Raw genomic sequence first — 13,711 nt, forward strand, 5'->3', positions numbered from 1 at the left:
GTTATCTGTCGTGTTACATAGGACTGCGGGTGACATCTACTACATTATCTGTACTCAGAGAGCTATCACTGTGTTATCTCTGGTGTTACATAGGACTGCAGGTGACATATACTACATTATCAGTACTCAGAGAGTTATCACTGTGTTATCTGTGGTGTTACATAGGACTGCAGGTGACATCTACTACATTATCTGTACTCAGGGAGTTATCACTGTGTTATCTGTCGTGTTACATAGGACTGCAGGTGACATCTACTACATTATCTGCACTCAGAGAGATATCACTGTGTTATCTGTGGTGTTACATAGGACTGCAGGTGACATCTACTACATTATCTGTACTCAGATAGTTATCAATGTGTTATCTGTGGTGTTACATAGGACTGCAGGTGACATCTATTACATTATCTGTACTCAGAGAGTTATCACTGTGTTATCTGTGGTGTTACATAGGACTGCGGGTGACATCTACTACATTATCTGTACTCAGAGAGTTATTACTGTGTTATCTGTGGTGTTACATAGGACTGCAGGTGACATCTATTACATTATCTGTACTCAGAGAGTTATTACTGTGTTATCTGTGGTGTTACATAGGACTGCAGGTGACATCTACTACATTATCTGTACTCAGGGAGTTATCACTGTGTTATCTGTCGTGTTACATAGGACTGCAGGTGACATCTACTACATTATCTGCACTCAGAGAGATATCACTGTGTTATCTGTGGTGTTACATAGGACTGCAGGTGACATCTACTACATTATCTGTACTCAGAGAGTTATTACTGTGTTATCTGTGGTGTTACATAGGACTGCAGGTGACATCTATTACATTATCTGTACTCAGAGAGTTATCACTGTGTTATCTGTGGTGTTACATAGGACTGCGGGTGACATCTACTACATTATCTGTACTCAGAGTTATCACTGTGTTATCTGTGGTGTTACATAGGACTGCAGGTGACATCTACTACATTATCTGTACTCGGAGTTATCACTGTGTTATCTGTGGTGTTACATAGGACTGCAGATGACATCTACTACATTATCTGTACTCAGAGAGTTATCACTGTGTTATCTGTGGTGTTACATAGGACTGCATGTGACATCTACTACATTATCTGTACTCAGAGAGTTATCACTGTGTTATCTGTGGTGTTACATAGGACTGCAGGTGACATCTACTACATTATCTGCACTCAGAGAGTTATCACTGTGTTATCTGTGGTGTTACATAGGACTGCGGGGGACATCTACTACATTATCTGTACTCAGAGTTATCACTGTGTTATCTGTGGTGTTACATAGGACTGCAGGTGACATCTACTACATCATCTGTACTCAGAGAGTAATCACTGTGTTATCTGTGGTGTTACATAGGACTGCAGGTGACATCTACTACATTATCTGTACTCAGAGAGTAATCACTGTGTTATCTGTGGTGTTACATAGGACTGCAGGTGACATCTACTACATTATCTGCACTCAGAGAGTTATCACTGTGTTATCTGTGGTGTTACATAGGACTGCGGGTGACATCTACTACATTATCTGTACTCAGAGTTATCACTGTGTTATCTGTGGTGTTACATAGGACTGCAGGTGACATCTACTACATTATCTGTACTCAGAGAGTTATCACTGTGTTATCTGTGATGTTACATAGGACTGCAGGTGACATCTACTACATTATCTGTACTCAGAGAGTTATCACTGTGTTATCTGTGGTGTTACATGGGACTGCAGGTGACATCTACTACATTTTCTGTACTCAGAGTTATCACTGTGTTATCTGTGGTGTTACATAGGACTGCAAGTGACATCTACTACATCATCTGTACTCAGAGTAATCACTGTGTTATCTGTGGTGTGACATAGGACTGCAGGTGACATCTACACATTATCTGTACTCAGAGAGTTATCACTGTGTTATCTGTGGTGTTACATAGGACTGCAGGTGACATCTACTACATTATCTGTACTCAGAGAGTTATCACTGTGTTATCTGTGGTGTTACATAGGACTGCAGGTGACATCTACTACATTATCTGTACTCAGAGTTATCACTGTGTTATCTGTGGTGTTACATAGGACTGCAGGTGACATCTACTACATTATCTGTACTCAGGGAGTTATCACTGTGTTATCTGTCGTGTTACATAGGACTGCGGGTGACATCTACTACATTATGTGTACTCAAAGAGTTATCACTGTGTTATCTGTGGTGTTACATAGGACTGCAGGTGACATATACTACATTATCAGTACTCAGAGAGTTATCACTGTGTTATCTGTGGTGTTACATAGGACTGCAGGTGACATCTACTACATTATCTGCACTCAGAGAGATATCACTGTGTTATCTGTGGTGTTACATAGGACTGCAAGTGACATCTACTACATCATCTGTACTCAGAGAGTAATCACTGTGTTATCTGTGGTGTTACATAGGACTGCAGGTGACATATACTACATTATCAGTACTCAGAGAGTTATCACTGTGTTATCTGTGGTGTTACATAGGACTGCAGGTGACATCTACTACATTATCTGCACTCAGAGAGATATCACTGTGTTATCTGTGGTGCTACATAGGACTGCAGGTGACATCTACTACATTATCTGTACTCAGGGAGTTATCACTGTGTTATCTGTCGTGTTACATAGGACTGCGGGTGACATCTACTACATTATCTGTACTCAAAGAGTTATCACTGTGTTATCTGTGGTGTTACATAGGACTGCAGGTGACATCTACTACATTATCTGTAGTCAGAGAGTTATCACTGTGTTATCTGTGGTGTTACATAGGACTGCAGATGACATCTACTACATTATCTGTACTCAGAGAGTTATCACTGTGTTATCTGTGGTGTTACATAGGACTGCATGTGACATCTACTACATTATCTGTACTCAGAGAGATATCACTGTGTTATCTGTGGTGTTACATAGGACTGCAGGTGACATCTACTACATTATCTGTACTCAGAGAGTTATCACTGTGTTATCTGTGGTGTTACATAGGACTGCAAGTGACATCTACTACATCATCTGTACTCAGAGAGTAATCACTGTGTTATCTGTGGTGTTACATAGGACTGCAGGTGACATCTACTACATTATCTGCACTCAGAGAGTTATCACTGTGTTATCTGTGGTGTTACATAGGACTGCAGGTGACATCTACTACATTATCTGTACTCAGAGTTATCACTGTGTTATCTGTGGTGTTACATAGGACTGCAGGTGACATCTACTACATTATCTGTACTCAGGGAGTTATCACTGTGTTATCTGTGGTGTTACATAGGACTGCAGGTGACATCTACTACATTTTCTGTACTCAGAGTTATCACTGTGTTATCTGTGGTGTTACACAGGACTGCAAGTGACATCTACTACATCATCTGTACTCAGAGTAATCACTGTGTTATCTGTGGTGTTACATAGGACTGCAGGTGACATCTACTACATTATCTGTACTCAGAGAGTTATCACTGTGTTATCTGTGGTGTTACATAGGACTGCAGGTGACATCTACTACATTATCTGTACTCAGAGAGTTATTACTGTGTTATCTGTGGTGTTACATAGGACTGCAGGTGACATCTACTACATTATCTGTACTCAGAGAGTTATCACTGTGTTATCTGTGGTGTTACATAGGACTGCTGGTGAAATCTACTACATTATCTCCACTCAGAGAGTTATCACTGTGTTATCTGTGGTGTTACATAGGACTGCGGGTGACATCTACTACATTATCTGTACTCAGAGAAATATTACTGTGTTATCTGTGGTGTTACATAGGACTGCAGGTGACATCTACTACATTATCTGTACCCAGAGTTATCACTGTGTTATCTGTGGTGTTACATAGGACTGCAAGTGACATCTACTACATTATCTGTACTCAGAGAGTTATCACTGTGTTATCTGTGGTGTTACATAGGACTGCTGGTGAAATCTACTACATTATCTCCACTCAGAGAGTTATCACTGTGTTATCTGTGGTGTTACATAGGACTGCGGGTGACATCTACTACATTATCTGTACTCAAAGAGTTATCACTGTGTTATCTGTGGTGTTACATAGGACTGCAGGTGACATCTACTACATTATCTGTAGTCAGAGAGTTATCACTGTGTTATCTGTGGTGTTACATAGGACTGCAGGTGACATCTACTACATTATCTGTACTCAGAGAGATATCACTGTGTTATCTGTGGTGTTACATAGGACTGCAGGTGACATCTACTACATTATCTGTACTCGGAGAGTTAGTACTGTGTTATCTGTGGTGTTACATAGGACTGCAGGTGACATCTACTACATTATCTGTACTCAGAGAGTTATCACTGTGTTATCTGTGGTGTTACATAGGACTGCAGATGACATCTACTACATTATCTGTACTCAGAGAGTTATTACTGTGTTATCTGTGGTGTTACATAGGACTGCAGATGACATCTACTACATTATCTGTACTCAGAGAGTTAGTACTGTGTTATCTGTGGTGTTACATAGGACTGCAGGTGACATCTACTACATTATCTGTACCCAGAGAGTTATCATTGTGTTATCTGTGGTGTTACATAGGACTGCAGGTGACATCTACTACATTATCTGTACTCAGAGAGATATCACTGTGTTATCTGTGGTGCTACATAGGACTGCAGGTGACATCTACTACATTATCTGTACTTAGAGAGTTATCACTGTGTTATCTGTGGTGTTACATAGGACTGCAGATGACATCTACTACATTATCTGTACTCAGAGAGTTATTACTGTGTTATCTGTGGTGCTACATAGGACTGCAGGTGACATCTACTACATTATCTGTACTCGCAGAGTTATCACTGTGTTATCTGTGGTGTTACATAGGACTGCAGGTGACATCTACTACATTATCTGTACTCAGAGAGTTATCACTGTGCTATCTGTGGTGTTACATAGGACTGCAGGTGACATCTACTACATTATCTGTACTCAGAGAGTTATCAGTGTGTTATCTGTGGTGCTACATAGGACTGCAGGTGACATCTACTACATTATCTGTACTCAGAGAGTTATCACTGTGTTATCTGTGGTGTTACATAGGACTGCAGGTGACATCTACTACATTATCTGTACTCAGAGAGTTATCACCGTGCTATCTGTGGTGTTACATAGGACTGCAGGTGACATCTACTACATTATCTGTACTCAGAGAGTTAGTACTGTGTTATCTGTGGTGTTACATAGGACTGCAGGTGACATCTACTACATTATCTGTACTCAGAGAGTTATCACTGTGTTATCTGTGGTGTTACATAGGACTGCAGGTGACATCTACTACATTATCTGTACTCAGAGAGTTATTACTGTGTTATCTGTGGTGTTACATAGGACTGCAGATGACATATACTACATTATCTGTACTCAGAGAGTTAGTACTGTGTTATCTGTGGTGTTACATAGGACTGCAGGTGACATCTACTACATTATCTGTACTCAGAGAGTTATCACTGTGTTATCTGTGGTGTTACATAGGACTGCAGGTGACATCTACTACATTATCTGTACTCAGAGAGATATCACTGTGTTATCTGTGGTGTTACATAGGACTACAGGTGACATCTACTACATTATCTGTACTCAGAGAGTTATCACTGTGTTATCTGTGGTGTTACATAGGACTGCAAGTGACATCTACTACATCATCTGTACTCAGAGAGTAATCACTGTGTTATCTGTGGTGTTACATAGGACTGCAGGTGACATCTACTACATTATCTGTACTCAGAGAGTTATCACTGTGTTATCTGTGGTGTTACATAGGACTGCAGGTGACATCTACTACATCATCTGTACTCAGAGAGTAATCACTGTGTTATCTGTGGTGTTACATAGGACTGCAGGTGACATCTACTACATTATCTGTACTCAGAGTTATCACTGTGTTATCTGTGGTGTTACATAGGACTGCAGGTGACATCTACTACATCATCTGTACTCAGAGAAATATTACTGTGTTATCTGTGGTGTTACATAGGACTGCAGGTGACATCTACTACATTATCTGTACCCAGAGTTATCACTGTGTTATCTGTGGTGTTACATAGGACTGCAAGTGACATCTACTACATTATGTGTACTCAGAGAGTTATCACTGTGTTATCTGTGGTGCTACATAGGACTGCAGGTGACATCTACTACATTATCTGTACTCAGAGAGTTATCACTGTGTTATCTGTGGTGTTACATAGGACTGCAGGTGACATCTACTACATTATCTGTACTCAGAGAGTTATCACTGTGCTATCTGTGGTGTTACATAGGACTGCAGGTGACATCTACTACATTATCTGTACTCAGAGAGTTATTACTGTGTTATCTGTGGTGTTACATAGGACTGCAGATGACATATACTACATTATCTGTACTCAGAGAGTTAGTACTGTGTTATCTGTGGTGTTACATAGGACTGCAGCTGACATCTACTACATTATCTGTACTCAGAGAGTTATCACTGTGTTATCTGTGGTGTTACATAGGACTGCAGGTGACATCTACTACATTATCTGTACTCAGAGAGTTATCACTGTGTTATCTGTGGTGTTACATAGGACTGCAGGTGACATCTACTACATTATCTGTACTCAGAGAGTTATCACTGTGTTATCTGTGGTGTTACATAGGACTGCAGGTGACATCTACTACATTATCTGTACTCAGAGAGATATCACTGTGTTATCTGTGGTGTTACATAGGACTACAGGTGACATCTACTACATTATCTGTACTCAGAGAGTTATCACTGTGTTATCTGTGGTGTTACATAGGACTGCAGGTGACATCTACTACATTATCTGTACTCAGAGTTATCACTGTGTTATCTGTGGTGTTACATAGGACTGCAGGTGACATCTACTACATCATCTGTACTCAGAGAAATATTACTGTGTTATCTGTGGTGTTACATAGGACTGCAGGTGACATCTACTACATTATCTGTACCCAGAGTTATCACTGTGTTATCTGTGGTGTTACATAGGACTGCAAGTGACATCTACTACATTATCTGTACTCAGAGAGTTATCACTGTGTTATCTGTGGTGTTACATAGGACTGCAAGTGACATCTACTACATTATCTCCACTCAGAGAGTTATCACTGTGTTATCTGTGTTGTTACATAGGACTGCAGATGACATCTACTACATTATCTGTACTCGCAGAGTTATCACTGTGTTATCTGTGGTGTTACATAGGACTGCAGGTGACATATACTACATTATCAGTACTCAGAGAGTTATCACTGTGTTATCTGTGGTGTTACATAGGACTGCAGGTGACATATACTACATTATCTGTACTCGCAGAGTTATCACTGTGTTATCTGTGGTGCTACATAGGACTGCAGGTGACATCTACTACATTATCTGTACTCAGAGAGTTATCACTGTGTTATCTGTGGTGTTACATAGGACTGCGGGTGACATCTACTACATTATCTGTACTCAGGGAGTTATCACTGTGTTATCTGTCGTGTTACATAGGACTGCGGGTGACATCTACTACATTATCTGTACTCAAAGAGTTATCACTGTGTTATCTGTGGTGTTACATAGGACTGCAGGTGAAATCTACTACATTATCTGTAGTCAGAGAGTTATCACTGTGTTATCTGTGGTGTTACATAGGACTGCAGGTGACATCTACTACATTATCTGTACTCAGAGAGTTATCACTGTGTTATCTGTGGTGTTACATAGGACTGCATGTGACATCTACTACATTATCTGTACTCAGAGAGATATCACTGTGTTATCTGTGGTGTTACATAGGACTGCAGGTGACATCTACTACATTATCTGTACTCAGAGAGTTATCACTGTGTTATCTGTGGTGTTACATAGGACTGCAGATGACATCTACTACATTATCTGTACTCAGAGAGTTATTACTGTGTTATCTGTGGTGTTACATAGGACTGCAGATGACATCTACTACATTATCTGTACTCAGAGAGTTAGTACTGTGTTATCTGTGGTGTTACATAGGACTGCAGGTGACATCTACTACATTATCTGTACCCAGAGAGTTATCATTGTGTTATCTGTGGTGTTACATAGGACTGCAGGTGACATCTACTACATTATCTGTACTCAGAGAGATATCACTGTGTTATCTGTGGTGCTACATAGGACTGCAGGTGACATCTACTACATTATCTGTACTCGCAGAGTTATCACTGTGTTGTCTGTGGTGTTGCATAGGACTGCAGGTGACATCTACTACATTATCTGTACTCAGAGAGTTATCACTGTGTTATCTGTGGTGTTACATAGGACTGCAGGTGACATCTACTAGATTATCTGTACTCAGAGTTATCACTGTGTTATCTGTGGTGTTACATAGGACTGCAGATGACATCTACTACATTATCTGTACTCAGAGAGTTATTACTGTGTTATCTGTGGTGCTACATAGGACTGCAGGTGACATCTACTACATTATCTGTACTCGCAGAGTTATCACTGTGTTGTCTGTGGTGTTGCATAGGACTGCAGGTGACATCTACTACATTATCTGTACTCAGAGAGTTATCACTGTGTTATCTGTGGTGTTACATAGGACTGCAGGTGACATCTACTACATTATCTGTACTCAGAGAGTTATCACTGTGCTATCTGTGGTGTTACATAGGACTGCAGGTGACATCTACTACATTATCTGTACTCAGAGAGTTATTACTGTGTTATCTGTGGTGTTACATAGGACTGCAGATGACATATACTACATTATCTGTAATCAGAGAGTTAGTACTGTGTTATCTGTGGTGTTACATAGGACTGCAGCTGACATCTACTACATTATCTGTACTCAGAGAGTTATCACTGTGTTATCTGTGGTGTTACATAGGACTGCAGGTGACATCTACTACATTATCTGTACTCAGAGAGTTATCATTGTGTTATCTGTGGTGTTACATAGGACTGCAGGAGACATCTACTACATTATCTGTACTCAGAGAGATATCACTGTGTTATCTGTGGTGCTACATAGGACTGCAGGTGACATCTACTACATTATCTGTACGTAGAGAGTTATCACTGTGTTATCTGTGGTGTTACATAGGACTGCAGATGACATCTACTACATTATCTGTACTCAGAGAGTTATTACTGTGTTATCTGTGGTGCTACATAGGACTGCAGGTGACATCTACTACATTATCTGTACTCGCAGAGTTATCACTGTGTTGTCTGTGGTGTTGCATAGGACTGCAGGTGACATCTACTACATTATCTGTACTCAGAGAGATATCACTGTGTTATCTGTGGTGCTACATAGGACTGCAGGTGACATCTACTACATTATCTGTACGCAGAGAGTTATCACTGTGTTATCTGTGGTGTTACATAGGACTGCAGATGACATCTACTACATTATCTGTACTCAGAGAGTTATCACTGTGTTATCTGTGGTGTTACATAGGACTGCAGGTGACATCTACTACATTATCTGTACTCAGAGAGTTATCACTGTGCTATCTGTGGTGTTACATAGGACTGCAGGTGACATCTACTACATTATCTGTACTCAGAGAGTTATCGCTGTGTTATCTGTGGTGCTACATAGGACTGCAGATGACATCTACTACATTATCTGTACTCAGAGAGTTATCACTGTGTTATCTGTGGTGTTACATAGGACTGCAGGTGACATCTACTACATTATCTGTACTCAGAGAGTTATCACTGTGTTATCTGTGCTGTTACATAGGACTGCAGGTGACATCTACTACATTATCTGTACTCAGAGAGTTATCACTGTGTTATCTGTGCTGTTACATAGGACTGCAGGTGACATCTACTACATTATCTGTACTCAGAGAGTTATCACTGTGTTATCTGTGGTGTTACATAGGACTGCAGGTGACATCTACTACATTATCTGTACTCAGAGAGTTATCACTGTGTTATCTGTGGTGTTACATAGGACTGCAGGTGACATCTACTACATTATCTGTACTCAGAGAGTTATCACTCTGTTATCTGTGGTGTTACATAGAACTGCAAGTGACATCTACTACATCATCTGTACTCAGAGAGTAATCACTGTGTTATCTGTGGTGTTACATAGGACTGCAGGTGACATATACTGCATTATCTGTACTCAGAGTAATCACTGTGTTATCTGTGGTGTTACATAGGACTGCAGGTGACATCTACTACATTATCTGTACTCAGAGTTATCATTGTGTTATCTGTGGTGTTACATAGGACTGCAGGTGACATCTACTACATTATCTGTACTCAGAGAGTTATCACTGTGTTATCTGTGATGTTACATAGGACTGCAGTTGACATCTACTACATTATCTGTACTCAGAGAGTTATCACTGTGTTATCTGTGGTGTTACATAGGACTGCAGGTGACATCTACTACATTTTCTGTACTCAGAGTTATCACTGTGTTATCTGTGGTGTTACATAGGACTGCAAGTGACATCTACTACATCATCTGTACTCAGAGTAATCACTGTGTTATCTGTGGTGTTACATAGGACTGCAGGTGACATCTACTACATTATCTGTACTCAGAGAGTTATCACTGTGTTATCTGTGGTGTTACATAGGACTGCAAGTGACATCTACTACATTATCTGTACTCAGAGAAATATTACTGTGTTATCTGTGGTGTTACATAGGACTGCAGGTGACATCTACTACATTATCTGTACTCAGAGACTTATCACTGTGTTATCTGTGGTGTTACATAGGACTGCAGGTGACATCTACATTATCTGTACTCAGAGAGTTATCACTGTGTTATCTGTGGTGTTACATAGGACTGCAGGTGATATCTACTACATTATCTGTACTCAGAGAGATATCACTGTGTTATGTGTGGTGTTACATAGGACTGCAGGTGACATCTACTACATTATCTATATTCAGAGAATTATTACTGTGTTATCTGTGGTGTTACATAGGACTGCAGCTGACATCTACTACATTATCTGTACTCAGAGAATTATTACTGTGTTATCTGTGGTGTTACATAGGACTGCAGATGACATCTACTGCATTATCTGTACTCAGAGAGTTATCACTGTGTTATCTGTGGTGTTACATAGGACTGCAGGTGACATCTACTACATTATCTGTAGTCAGAGAGTTATCACTGTGTTATCTGTGGTGTTACATAGGACTGCAGGTGACATCTACTACATTATCTGTACTCAGAGAGTTATCACTGTGTTATCTGTGGTGTTACATAGGACTGCATGTGACATCTACTACATTATCTGTACTCAGAGAGATATCACTGTGTTATCTGTGGTGTTACATAGGACTGCAGGTGACATCTACTACGTTATCTGTACTCAGAGAGTTATCACTGTGTTATCTGTGGTGTTACATAGAACTGCAAGTGACATCTACTACATCATCTTTACTCAGAGAGTAATCACTGTGTTATCTGTGGTGTTACATAGGACTGCAGGTGACATATACTGCATTATCTGTACTCAGAGTAATCACTGTGTTATCTGTGGTGTTACATAGGACTGCAGGTGACATCTACTACATTATCTGTACTCAGAGTTATCACTGTGTTATCTGTGGTGTTACATAGGACTGCAGGTGACATCTACTACATTATCTGTACTCAGAGAGTTATCACTGTGTTATTTGTGGTGTTACATAGGACTGCAGGTGACATCTACTACATTATCTGTACCCAGAGTTATCACTGTGTTATCTGTGGTGTTACATAGGACTGCAAGTGACATCTACTACATTATCTGTACTCAGAGAGTTATCACTGTGTTATCTGTGGTGTTACATAGGACTGCTAGTGAAATCTACTACATTATCTCCACTCAGAGAGATATCACTGTGTTATCTGTGGTGTTACATAGGACTGCAGATGACATCTACTACATTATCTGTACTCGCAGAGTTATCACTGTGTTATCTGTGGTGTTACATAGGACTGCAGGTGACATATACTACATTATCAGTACTCAGAGAGTTATCACTGTGTTATCTGTGGTGTTACATAGGACTGCAGGTGACATCTACTACATTATCTGCACTCAGGGAGTTATCACTGTGTTATCTGTCGTGTTACATAGGACTGCGGGGGACATCTACTACATTATCTGTACTCAGAGAGTTATCACTGTGTTATCTGTGGTGTTACATAGGACTGCAGGTGATATCTACTACATTATCTGTACTCAGAGAGATATCACTGTGTTATCTGTGGTGTTACATAGGACTGCAGGTGACATCTACTACATTATCTATATTCAGAGAATTATTACTGTGTTATCTGTGGTGTTACATAGGACTGCAGGTGACATCTACTACATTATCTGTACTCAGAGAATTATTACTGTGTTATCTGTGGTGTTACATAGGACTGCAGATGACATCTACTGCATTATCTGTACTCAGAGAGTTATCACTGTGTTATCTGTGGTGTTACATAGGACTGCAGGTGACATCTACTACATTATCTGTAGTCAGAGAGTTATCACTGTGTTATCTGTGGTGTTACATAGGACTGCATGTGACATCTACTACATTATCTGTACTCAGAGAGTTATCACTGTGTTATCTGTGGTGTTACATAGGACTGCAGGTGACATCTACTACATTATCTGTAGTCAGAGAGTTATCACTGTGTTATCTGTGGTGTTACATAGGACTGCATGTGACATCTACTACATTATCTGTACTCAGAGAGTTATCACTGTGTTATCTGTGGTGTTACATAGGACTGCAGGTGACATCTACTACATTATCTGTACTCAGAGAGTTATCACTGTGTTATCTGTGGTGTTACATAGGACTGCATGTGACATCTACTACATTATCTGTACTCAGAGAGATATCACTGTGTTATCTGTGGTGTTACATAGGACTGCAGGTGACATCTACTACGTTATCTGTACTCAGAGAGTTATCACTGTGTTATCTGTGGTGTTACATAGAACTGCAAGTGACATCTACTACATCATCTGTACTCAGAGACTAATCACTGTGTTATCTGTGGTGTTACATAGGACTGCAGGTGACATATACTGCATTATCTGTACTCAGAGTAATCACTGTGTTATCTGTGGTGTTACATAGGACTGCAGGTGACATCTACTACATTATCTGTACTCAGAGTTATCACTGTGTTATCTGTGGTGTTACATAGGATTGCAAGTGACATCTACTACATCATCTGTACTCAGAGAGTTATCACTGTGTTATCTGTGGTGTTACATAGGACTGCAGGTGACATCTACTACATTATCTGTACTCAGAGAGTTATCACTGTGTTATCTGTGATGTTACATAGGACTGCAGGTGACATCTACTACATTATCTGTACTCAGAGAGTTATCACTGTGTTATCTGTGGTGTTACATAGGACTGCAGGTGACATCTACTACATTTTCTGTACTCAGAGTTATCACTGTGTTATCTGTGGTGTTACATAGGACTGCAAGTGACATCTACTACATCATCTGTACTCAGAGTAATCACTGTGTTATCTGTGGTGTTACATAGGACTGCAGGTGACATCTACTACATTATCTGTACTCAGAGAGTTATCACTGTGTTATCTGTGGTGTTACATAGGACTGCAGGTGACATCTACTACATTATCTGTACTCAGAGTTATCACTGTGTTATCTGTGGTGTTACAT

The sequence above is a fragment of the Phyllobates terribilis genome, unplaced genomic scaffold, assembly GCF_046119375.1.
Source record: "Phyllobates terribilis strain yellow unplaced genomic scaffold, ASM4611937v1 Scaffold_7__3_contigs__length_470593459, whole genome shotgun sequence".
In the NCBI taxonomy this organism is placed as follows: domain Eukaryota; kingdom Metazoa; phylum Chordata; class Amphibia; order Anura; family Dendrobatidae; genus Phyllobates; species Phyllobates terribilis.